Here is a 12457-nt window from a genome sequence, read left to right on the forward strand (position 1 = left end):
GCAGCTGAAACTTATTGGATTTCGTTAACCAATGTCACCATAAAAAAATATAAAGAAATAAAAAATAAAATAAAACAAGACAACAGGTCCCAAATAGAGTTGCTTATACTAAGCCCCATGTCACCAAACTGAGACTTAATTTCATTACAGTTCTGGCTTTCCTAGAGGTGGAATCTTAAACTAGTCAATCAGGAATCACCTGATCAGCACTAGAGCGGTCTGCCTGATCTCTGTCGTTCCCTGAAGGAAAAGAACTTTGCAATAACCAACCCTCTTTTTTCCCAGTATAACTTCCCTGTTTCTGTTTCCTTCTGCTTGTAAAAGTTTTTCATTTTGTGCAGTTCCTTGGAGTTCCTCTCTATTTGCTAGATTGGACACGGCCCGTTCAAATAGATTTTTGTTCAGATAAACTCTTTAAAGATTTTAATGTGCCTCAGTTTATCTTTTAAGAAGTTATTATTTAATGGATATAGAGTTTAAGTTTTACGAGATGAAAAGAGGCATGGCAGTGGATGGTGGTGATGGCTGCACAACAATTTGAATGTATTTAATACCCATGAACTGTACACTTAAAAATGGTTAACATGGTACATTTTATATGTATTTTATCACGGTAAAAATTTTTTTTTTTTTTCTTTTTTACGCCTACGGCACCTGATTTTCCTAGGTACTAACCATCCAAGTACTAACCAGGCCCAACCCTGATTAGCTTCTGAGATCAGATGGGATCGGGGGCTCGTTCAGGGTGGCATGGCCGTAGTAAAAATATTGGAAAAAAAGAAAAGAAACGAAAAAAGCAAGTGAAAACATGAAGTTTAGGACAGTAGTTACCTGTTGGAGCAGACAGGAGGGTGTGGGTGAAGAGGAAGATATAACTTGTTAAGTGATGTTTCAGCTCTTTTGTTGGGTGGCAGGTTCAGAGGTGTTAACTACATTGTTTTATAACTAACATTTTGTTAAATGTGTCCTTTCATATGCACAGATTGTATTTTAAAATGTAAGTGAGAAAATATTCAGAGGTAAAAGTAGGAGGAAATCTAGGTTGGAGGCAGGCCAGTCAGAAGTAGTGAGCATGGGCTGTGACACAACTGTGACACCCAACACACAGCTGTGGGACAGCGGGGTCCAGGGCTCTGGGAGAAGGGCACTCACGGCTTTAGGAGGAGGGAAGCCTGGCGGCGAGGCTGCAGGGCCGGCCTTGCCCACACGGGGGCGCCCCACGCCCCGCACTGCCACATCCAGCCTGGGGGAAGGCTGGAATGGAGGGAAGATGGGGAGGAGGCCTTCTGGCCAGAGAGCGTGGGGGAAGTGTCCTGTCTGCACAGACTAGGCCCTCTCTCCAGGTTTCTTGTGTGATCCAGCCTTGAAGGTCAGTGTGAAATCCCTGTGGCAACTGGAGACACAGGCTGCTTTCAGGCCCTGAGTAATTCATCCGTATGCATGTCGGGGCTGCCTGCGTGGGCGCGGGGGAATGTTTGTTTATTGAGGTGTAAGTGGGGTGTGTGTGTGTGTGTGTGTGTGTGTGTGTGTGTGTGCGCGCGCGCGCGCGCGCGCGCGTGCTGTGGTGGGAGGGGCTGTACATAGGGGGTGGGGAGAGGAAAGACAGAACCAGGAGAACTATTTGACCTGAGCTTTCTATTCCCAAAGGACCACCCAGGAAAATATTGTTTACTGTGTGTGTGTGTGTGTGTGTTGTGTGTGTGGTGTGTGTGCGCGCGCGCGTGCTGTGCTGGGAGTGGCTGTACATAGGGTGTGGGGGAGTGGGTTTCTCCAGGAATAGAGTCGAGGGTGGGAGGGGGTCATGGGAAGGGGCACTTCCTGCTTCCGGAGGCTTGGGGCTGGGACTGACCAGGAGGAGAACCTGAAGCCCACGCAGGTCGGCTGGCTTTCCCCATCAGAGGAGTCCCCGGTCTGAAAGAGGAGGCATAAGCCTTTGCTTTGGGCCTGACCTAGCAGGGCTGTGTCCTGAGGACTTCCCCGTGAGTCTGCGCATCCCCACGCCTTCCAGTGGCCGTTAGTTACCTAGCAAAGGTAATTCACTGAGGCTGCCAAAGAGGCTGCCAGGTCCTGGAACCCTCGAAGTCCTGCTGCTCAGGGGCCTGGTGTCACCAAGATGTGCCCAGGGGTGACACAAGAAACACCCTTGGTCTCACTTTAGGCCAGAACATTTTTTTCCTCCTGAAAGCTGCCTGGGGAGGTGGCGGGGAGCCCAGGTTTGGGGATAGCAGAATATGCCACCCCAAAATATGCTTCTTGGGCAGAATGGTTATTTTGAGAAACAACAGATACCAGAGAAGCTCTGAAAAGAGTTGAAATTACTCTTTTGAAAGGGAAATTTACATTATAAAGGAAACCTCCATTTGCAAGGGTGTCTCCCTCTTGGTCCTAGGAAGAGAAGATGATGCTAAGTCATAAGAGAATCTTATCAGTGGAGATAAGATTCTCTAACAAACTTTGCCCTTGTTTACCCTGCTTTTCTTCCTGACCTTCCATGACTGGCCTCCCCTCTACGCCCATCTTCCTTTCTCTTGCCTTTAGCTGAAGATGATATTTAAGCTGCTGGCTTAGGCCATGTGGGAGAGTTAACTCATTTTTCCTTGAGTACTTCCCATGTATGCATGAGGTAGATATACGAATAAACTTCTGTTCCTTTTTCTCATGTTATTCTTTTATTCCAGGAGTCTCAGCCTAGAACACAGAAGGGAAAATTGTTTTTCTTCCCCTCTAGTGGGGACATCGACCAGCGGCCTAGAGTCTTCTCCCTGCTCCCACATGCTCGCTGACAGCTACTGCACATGGATAAGCCCTGTAAGCTGTACCCTGGCCTGGTGTCTCAGCCAGAGCTTTAAGAGCATTAGGGCGGGTAGAACTTAAACCCAGGGTGGGAGCCTCCAGCCAGCAGGCTGAGGGAAGTGTCCCAGGGCAGGGGGAAGACGAGTCCTGATGCTTCTCAGAGCCAGCCTAGGAGGAGCATTAAGAAGCCCAGGAGTCGGACCAGCGCGGGATGCTGCAGAGCCTGGGCGACCCCGGCTGGGGAGGGAAGGCGAAGAGCAGAGCCTCACAGAGCTCCGGTCGATCCGTCTCTCCTTGTCCAGACTTCTCCCCAGCAGACCTTCCCCTCAGCAGCCTGGCTGTGACTCAGTACAGCCCTTCATTCCCCGGAGCTCCATCCTTAGGCCCAGCCCAACAACCATGGTAGAGATCTCAAGAAACATCCTTCTGAGATGTTGGGATGTGACTGCTCTAGGAAGGAGCGGCATTTGGCAGGGAGCAGGGGCTCCAGCGAGCAAGGCTTAATGACCCTGTCATGGGAGGGAGCAGAGTTTGCCATCCCAAAATCTCCCGTTTAGGATGTCAGTTATTTTAAGCTGATTATTTTTACGAAAGAAAAGCCTCAGAAAATACTCTGACCTTTTCCCTCAATGCCTAAAGGAATTTTGAAAGAGGACCTGCTCCAGGAAGGGAGATATCATGCTAGATAACTGTAGTTTAATCAAACCATGTGTGTGAGACGGGAAGGAACCTGGCAAGGCCCATTTGATCAAAGTCTTGTTTGTGTCCCAGGGTTAAAGATGTCGCAGCAAACACTTATTTACCAACATTTGCTTTTCTGCCTCCTTGGCATAAAGCCTTAACTACTCTATCAGTCCTTAAGTGCCATATGCTTCTGGAACAGTCCTTATATACATATGTAATTAACTGGTTATTTTCTCCTGTAAATCTGTCTCATGTTAACTTGGTTATTAGACCAGCTGGAAGAACTCAGAAAGGTAGAAGGAAAATTATTTTTCTTCCCTCACATAGTCACTGAGTAGAAGGCACTGGTATCAGTCCTGAGTTGGTTAAAACTCCAGCTCAGCCACCTAGAAGCCATGTGACCTTAAATGAGTAAATTACTTAACCTAATTGAACCTCAGTTTTATTATCTGCAAAATGGGAACAATAATTACCTTGCAGAATTATGGAGATTTAGAGTTTAGAAACGTAGAGTACTCGATCAATAGTAAACACTGTCACTACCATTATTTTCCAATGCCCGACCTCCCTAGAATGACCTCAGGCCTGACGTCTCAGATAAGAGCAATCCTATAATTTGCCTGCACTACCGTGATAGTGATGGGTATGAAGTTAATGTTACTCAGGCAGTAATGGATTAACGTCCCTGTTTATTAGAGCCTCGGGCTGAATCTACTAGTTGGCAGACAGCAGGTCCTGTGGGTGAATGTATAGGTGGGTCTCTCTCTCTGGGATTTCACAGCAGAAGGAATACAGAGCTTTCAGAGCAGAAAGAGACCAGGAGTGGCTGCCTGTTCCCGTAGAGGTTGGAGCCCAGGGCCTTTGTCTGAGGCCCTGCTGATGTCCTTTGTACCTTTTCTATCATGGGGATGAGGGGTGAAGGGGAGGAAACAGGGCCTCAGTGGGGGCTGTGTGTCCACAGCTTACCCTTCCTCACTGCTCACTTGGAGCCTCTCATCCCTGCCCCAGAGCCTCCAGTCATCCAGTTCAAATTCACTTGGATGAGGCAGGGAGAAGCCGCCCTGGTTCCTGGCACGTAATAGCTGCCTAAGAAACATCGGTGGAACTGAATTGCACGCAGGCCATAAAGTCGATGGGAGGGAAGGGGCTTTTTGTGAACTCAGTCCAGAGGCAGGGAGCCTGTGGGTGGGTACCACCCCAGATCAAGTGCCAGGAGTAGATGGGGCCCCGCCCTTCCGGGTGTGCCGCTGTTGAAACCTGGCAGCCACCCCAGATACCTCCCTGCTCCCACTCCGACCCCCCCGCCCCCGTTCTGTCTGCCTCCTCATAAACTCCTTTGAATCTCTCTGCCTGTTCCCTTGTCCTCCTCTAGACGGCCATTATTCCAGCCCCGACGCAGCCATGTCACAACTGAGATCCTCGCCTGCAGTCCCGCCCTCTTCCAGCCTATTGCACAAACCACCTCGAAGTGATATTTCTGAAACCAGAAAGGTGATGATACTTAACCCTGCTTAAATACCTCCTGTCTTCCCAGTGCCCATAGGATAAAGCTCAGATTCTTCAAAGCCACATGTGACGTCCCGAGAGATAATCCGGGGCCCTGCTTTCCTCTCCAGCTTCATTTCTGAACCACTGCTCAGTGCCCTGGTCAGACTGAACTGTCCACTCGCGGAAAATGCCAAGCGCCCTCCATCTTCCAGGGTTTTGAACAAGTATATGCTCCCTCAAGGGGGAACTTAGCATTGTCACTCACACACACACACCCTTGTTTCCCCCTGCTTGACTTGGTTAATTTCTAGTTCTCCCTAGTATTAGACACCACTACTACTGGAAAGCTGTCACTGACCTCCCTTCCCCCAAGGCTGACCTAGGGGCCCCCTCTGCCCTCTGAGCTCCACAGGCTTGTAGGATGCACTTCTACACTGACCACTTTCCTGTGGGCGTCCTCTTTATGCTCCCCTGGAGTCCCGTCACTTCTCCAAGGGAGGGCCCCGTCGCCCGCTGTCCCATCTCCTAGGGCCTAGCCCGGTGCCGGCCCGCGGCAGGCACGGAGCCGCAGCCACTGTGATGTTCGCGGGGGCCCTTGGCTGAGCGCGTGCCGTGTGCCCGGAGCGGTGGGGGTGCTCTCCGGGCACAAACGGGTTCGTCCTCACGGGGCCCACCTGCCCCCAGGGGCCGTTCCCGCCCGAGGCAGAAAGCTCAAGCTGCATCTCCCAAACCGACTCCTGCGAGAGTGGCCGTGCGTGTCGTGACCCAGGCTTAGTGGATTTGGAAGGTGGGAGGAGCCGAGGCCGTCTTCCGGCTGCAAACGGTCGGGCAGCCGTGCGTCTTCCTGCCCCAGTGTCCAGCGTGCGACCCCAGCCCTGGCCGCAGCAGTGGAGGCCCTGCTGTCCCCTGGGTCACAGCCATGTCAGCGTGTCCAGTGTCAGTAGTGCCAGTGACAACCTCTAGATGCCCACCTTCCCTTCCTGCCCAGGCTGAGGGAGCAGAGCTTTCAGAGGCTCAGCCTCCCCTCCTCCCCTCCCCATCCAGCCATCCCATAAGCACCTAACCATCCAGATCAAGTCACCTTTGTTCAAAATTCCTCAAGTGGTTCCTGTTTGCTGCACTGCACTCTGGCGGATAGAACTATCATTGTCCTTATTTTTCAGACAAGGAAACCGAGGCACAGAGCCACACAGCCAGTGAGTGGAAGAGCCAGGCTCCGAAACCAGGTCTCTCTCAGCCCAGAGCCCAGATGGCTCTTGCCTCAGGGAGTATGTGTGGCGTGTGCCAGGTATGGGAGGAGGCTCAGTGGGCCTACAGGCAGTGGACTGGGCTGATCTCATGGCAGGTCCTGAGCAGATTCCCAAGGTGTCTGCCCCTTCCTGAGAAGCACAGGCAGCTGAGGTTCCTGGTGACTTTCCCGAGGCTGGGGCTGACTCAGATGGGACGCGTGGGGCAGGGAGGCTGCTGGGAGAGCCCAGCGCTCTGGGCACCATGCCAGTTCCTCCCACGGTTGGACCAGAATTCAAGGGCGCGGTGTGGCACGCACTCAGGGTGGATGTTCCTGCCAGCTGCTGAGCACATTTGTTCCTATTGGGCAGCTGAGTGTCGGGGAGGCCACAAGAGCGTCCAGCAAAGAGCTGGGCAAACCACATGAGTTATTCGATGCCTCAGGTATTTAAAGGACAGCAGTCTTGGGCTGACCGCATCTGAGGGCACCGAGCAAGGCAGCAGTGGTCTTGTCCCCTCTCTCAGTCAGTTCATTCCTTCATTCACTTATTCATTCTTTTATATATTCAACGAGTGAGTGCTGTCACGTAACAAGCGTGTCCAGACCTACTCCCTGCCTCACAGAGCTTGCATTCTAGGGAAGACCCCATTTTCCTGAGTTTCCTTGTTGATTGATCCCCCTTTAAAAATATCGCCTCTCAGCCGGTGAACACCGTCTTCCCTGCCATAACTTTAAGTGTCCTGGTTCCCTGAGGGAGATTTTGGGAATGCTGCAGGTTGCCCTTGCCTGTAATGACCACCGTTTTCCCCACTGCCGCTTGTCTGCCAACAGAAGTCTAGCCCCAAGGTAGGAAGGGGAGGGAGTCTGGCATCGGGAGTGGAACAGATCCTTTTCATTCACTTCTCGGAGGCTGCCCCTCATCCGGGGCTCACAGGCACCTCCTTCATCTTAGTCCCTTCAACAAACCTGGGCTTGGGCAGCACTGTCCTCCAGCCCTTGAAGTACGGCTTCTGGATTTCCAGGGCCCTCACCACACTATGTCGTAAGCACTGATATATCTTTTTATTGCCCCAGTAGACTGAGAATATCTTGAAAACAGAAACCAGACTCATTCATCGTTTTCCCTTCCCGGCCCGGGGCCTGGTGTGTAGTCTGTGCCTAAGGCATGCTTGTCCATTAGTCGTCCTGTAACCCCACACAGCTCTCCCTGGACACTCTTCCCCAGGGGAGGTGTAGCCTTTCCTCTCTCTCCCCAGTTCCAGCATCCCTTTCTACAGAAGCTTCTGAAAACCAAAAGGAAGCTCTCACTGTGCATGTTGTTCTCTCATCTCAAGAAGCTCGCAGTCTGGCAGGGCTTAGAAAAGCAAACATGAGCATAATCCACTGTGGCGCTGGGAAAACAGTGAGACTTTCAAGCGGGAAGGAGCGCCGGGAGTTCCCGGCGGGATGCTGTGCACCTCGGGGCTTCCAGGTTGCCTGGTTCACTAGCAGTCTGCACGTTGGATTGTCTTTTATTCCAGGGGTGATTTTACAACAGATGCATGTTAATTTGTGGAGGCCGATGAGCATGCAGATGTTTCCTGTCTGTTGTGCGATGTGAATTGTTTCTGGTCATGGCAATTCAAATAAATGTGGGCCAGTAGAGAATAAATCTTTTGAAGCAGTTGTAAAACCTTACTGGTTTCCACCTTAAAGAGTTATAAAGCATGTTTACTTATATGAGTCATGATTTTACCATTTTGAGAGTTATCCGTTAACAGTGGTTAAGAGCTATCTCTGGCACAGGTGGTGATAATACCGCGTATTATAATACTTATTCTGTGTCGGGTACCATGCCAAGGGGTTTACAGTCACTGCCTTATTTAATTCTCATGACAACCCTACATACTATTGTGTTACGAGTCGCATTTTACAGATGTAAAAAGTGAGGCCTAGAGGTTAGGTAACTTGCCTGAGGACTCAAGAGTTAGTAAGTGGCCTATCTGAAATTTGTACCTCGAGACCTGGGATTTGACAGAAAGATTCGTACTCTAACTGCACCATAGATATAGGGGCAGTCAGAACAAACTGGGGAATCAGGGTAAGGCCTCATGCGAGAGGACATGTGAACCGTTTCAAAGGATGAATGCGAGTTAGTGGAGGAGAAAGGAGGGAGGGCCGGGTTTCCAGGCACGAGTGAGCGTGTCGGATGGCAGAGGTCTTCAACAAGGCCCAGCACTTAGGGAATCTAAGTTCAGTTGGGCTGGAGAGCAGGGCGTGGGCTGATGACTGGCAGGAGATGAGAGGTGTGGAGGAGCTGAGCAAGAAGGGCGCTGTGGACCAGCTAAGGAGTTTGGACTTTATCCTCAAACTATAGGACTTGAAGGAGAGGAGTGACACTAGATGAGTTTGATTTTTATCTTTATTGCTTTTATTAAAGTTATAAAAACAGTTGAAAGATTCGGCTTTTTTAGAGACATCGTTTTGGCAGCAGCACTGAGGCAGGGCTGAGGTGGTTGGTGGGAACAGAGGCAGGGAGGCTGCCAGGGAAAAAGAAAAGGAGAGGATGGAATGAAGAAACAGTAAAGCTGTTTAACCTACACATCTGGGCACCTGATGAAGTACATGGTGCATGGGGCCGGGCCGGGCACACACAGGTGGAAGCTCGGGAGCCATCCAAGTGCCGAGCCTAGAAAACCTGCTGCAGGCCTGCTCTTGCTCGTTTAGCATCTGAGAAACATCACGGTACTTGGAATTTAAGAGGAAAAGGGCTATCACCAAAAAGTCACTATAGTTCCCCTTCTGAAAAGCATAGATAGACCCTGACACAAAAGCGCCCGGGACCTTTTCTCCTGGCCTTAAAGAATAAAAGCAATGAGGAGAAAGGAAAAGAAACATAAGCCACAGTGACAACCACCATTATAAACCTCTTGATAGTTATGCACATACAGATTGTCAGCACACCAGGTGATTTTTAAATCCCAGTCCAGTTCCCCTCTTGGCTGCTTAATGGCAGCTGGCCATTTCCTCTTGGGACCTGGCCATAGTAAGCTCAGGAAATGCAAACTTTTAATTCTGCAATCAGTAAAGCATATTAGAAAAGTAAATCCACAAGTGAAGAAATCACATTATGAATTCCAAAGCTAGGGAAAAGGACTGTTAAGATTTTGCATTTGATGGGGGCAGGACCACTTTACTTGTTCTGATGCAGTACCCTAGCGATTGCTTTGACCATTCGCCCTTCAACATTAGCCAGGATTCGGCCTCTTCCAGCCCTGGACGTTTCCAGCTTCCACCCACTGCACTTTGGCTCTAGCCACTGAGCTGTCTGCAGTCTTGCTTTGTGCTCTTCTGACAGCAGAGATGGCCTGCTAGGATGAAGGCCCAGCTAAAGGGTTAGCATTTTTTGTTATACCCACTGCCCTAGGATTTTGCATGAATCAGATAGAATATACTTGAAAAGCCTTTGTAGACCCTGATGAGCTATACGAATATTACCAGCCCTTCTTTATTCTGGTTGATGATTTAACCGACACTTGCTTTACTGCACTGCAGAACATCAAGCAGATTTGGATTTAACTTTTACAACTACTGTGTGCTCCATATACTACAGATGCTGTGTACTTTCACACTTACTCCCCACAATAATTTCATTATGTTTCTTTTACCGAAGAGGCTCAGAGAAGTTAACTTTCACAAGAACAAACTTTTTTTTTCTTTTTTAGGCCCTCTTGAGATTGGGTTAGAGCCTCCCTCTCACAGTACCTCCTACACAGTCTTCTCCACCAGACTAGAGGCTGTGGGTGCCGGGAACTTGATTTTGTTCACTGTTATATCTCTTCTATCCAGCAAATGGGCATATAGAAGATGCTCCAAAAAATACTGTTTAGATGAATGAATGAGTGAATGAAGGCTGATCTTATATCCATGTCTCTACTCTGAATTCTGTTTTCCCTATAACTTACTGTTCACTGTCTTCCTCTACCAGAATGTAAGATGCATGGCATTAAAAAACAAAATGCAACAAAGTTAATTCGAAGATCTAATTGGTTTTATTAAGCGATTCATGAATCTGGCAGCATCTCATCTAAGCAACTGGAATGGCGCTCAGATGAGTGGTACAAAATGGAAGTTTTTATAAGCAGAAAGAGGATAGGACTGAGAAGTTAAGAGTGGATTTCAAGCAAGGACACCTTCTCTCAAGGGAAGGTAGGGGTCTTTATCGGGCAGATTACCTCAGGAGCATTGATCAGGAAATTCCAGACTGGGTTAAAATTCCACTCTTGGGTGAGGCTGAAACTGCAATCAGGTTAGTAAGTTTTGGTTTGGTGACATGGCTTAACAAAAGTGACTCCAACTTGGCTGGCTCTTTTTCTAACAATGGGAAGACATACTGTGTTTCTTTCATGGCTGGATACTCAAAGCCTAGGAATAATGTTTTAGGACATAGTAAAGGTCCAATAAATGCTTGTTGGTAAATTAACAAATGATAGCCGGGCAGACAAGCGAATTCTACTCCTGTTTTTGTAACATCAGTGGTATATTTTTCTGATGCTGATTTCAGTAAGATGTTTAAGACTGTGTGCGATGCCGTGACTTGGATAACTGCTGAACGCTCTGGCTTCCTGAGTTAAACATTCACTTGCAGCTGAATGATGAAATCATAACTTGAGACCATTATGCTCTGTGGTCCTCCCTGTCACACTGACCTCCCTTCATCAGATGAAGAAGCAGGAAAAAATAACCTACTTGTAATAATCAGCTTCACATTCTACATCAAATGTACTGTTTTTCCCTCTGGAAACCAGTATGTGCTACGTCGAATGTTTTCTTTTAGTATGAAAGTGATCATCACATTAATAATATTTAGAATATGGAAAAAATATAGAAAAAAGTCACTAATTTTACTATGCTCACAAAATGATTAGCATATTTGTGTATGTCCTCTTCAACTCATGCGTGGGTATACATGTATTATGCATATATATGGACATATGTCATGGTAGTTTGTGTTCTGCTTTTTCATTTAATACTGTGCCATGTCTATCTCATAAGGACTTCATAACCATCCATTTAGATAGTTATTGATTTTCCAAATAAATTGATAATTTCAAAAACAGACATAATTTTCTTATATAAACTCCAAATCTGGAATTCTTAGGAAAAAGATGTGAACTCATGGTACTTGACAGATTATGTAATTGCTTTGCTAATGTTATGCCAATTTATCCAGCCACCAACTGATGATAATTTATAATTTAAATCATGTTATTGATGTAGTAGAGAAAATAAAAACCCTATCAGTCTTTCAATTTGCATTTAAGAACATTGCTAGGGAAAAAGAACTTTAATCGTGATAGCTTACTAGTTATATTTCTTTTCTTTTAAAAACACCACAAATATCGAGGGGAAATTATATCTGCTAGTTGGACATCTCTTCCCCATGGAGGCAGTGTACTGTTAGGGTAGAAAGAGCAAGGGCTTTGGGATTCAAATCCACTGTAACTCAAAAGAGTTGGACATACATGCACCAACCTTGTGAGTTGTTAGTTTCATCCATTCATTTACCAAAGAAAGACCATTAATTACATTTGTAAGACAAAAAGGAAGATGTGATCAAAAAGGAGAATGTGATCATTTAGCTAATACTCTTTGAGTCACTCCCCTACTCACTGTCCTCTGCAAGTAAGGAACCGTCTTGGGAAATAGAAGAGCTTCCCTTCCCCCGCAAGTATTAATTTTCTTTGATTTTTTTTTTTTCCAAGTCAGATGCTTACACTTATGAAGCCTTTGCTTTACACGAGATGTCGCATATCAGCTAACCTTCATGACAACCCTAGAGAGGTTGGGAGTAATTATTAACACCTTACAAAAGAAACCCGATGCTTAGGGAGGCTAAGTAACTTGTTTGATGTCATACAGCCTGTCTGAACCTAGGGGTAGCTTATCTGGCTATCTTGCTAGCTACCCCAGTCTCTTCTAGCAAGTGAGGGTAAAGTCAGCAAAAATAAATAAATCACTGCTGTTCTGCTGAAGAGAAAAATACTCGTCCAATCACTCTCATTTGAATGCTTTTGTCACTATGGCCTAGAATGAATGGAGGAAGGGTGACAGAATCTAAAACTTTAAAGCCAGAACATGTTTGAGGAGTGATGTGCTTGAAACCCCCTTAGATGCTTCTAAACTCTGAAGCAACTTGGCTTAATTGCTCACAGTTGGGCAAGTCAGGCAAGCCTGGGCTGTCATTTCCTGTCACGTATTGGAAGAATTTTCATAGTGACGCAG

The 12457-nt window shown here is 47.5% G+C and overlaps 1 long non-coding RNA gene and 1 pseudogene across 1 annotated transcript; one reads left to right on the top strand and one right to left on the bottom strand.

Moving 5' to 3' along the window:
• Positions 1-642: 642 nt before the first annotated feature.
• Positions 643-762, bottom strand: LOC112469124 (annotated as a pseudogene).
• LOC112486138 lies at positions 649-10057 on the top strand. Its single transcript, XR_003048640.1, has 3 exons — positions 649-1369; positions 2679-2808; positions 4850-10057. It is a non-coding gene; the product is annotated as an uncharacterized LOC112486138 (long non-coding RNA).
• The last annotated feature ends 2400 nt before the right edge of the window (positions 10058-12457 follow it).

This window comes from Pteropus alecto, unplaced genomic scaffold (genome assembly GCF_000325575.1).
Source record: "Pteropus alecto unplaced genomic scaffold, ASM32557v1 scaffold106, whole genome shotgun sequence".
In the NCBI taxonomy this organism is placed as follows: domain Eukaryota; kingdom Metazoa; phylum Chordata; class Mammalia; order Chiroptera; family Pteropodidae; genus Pteropus; species Pteropus alecto.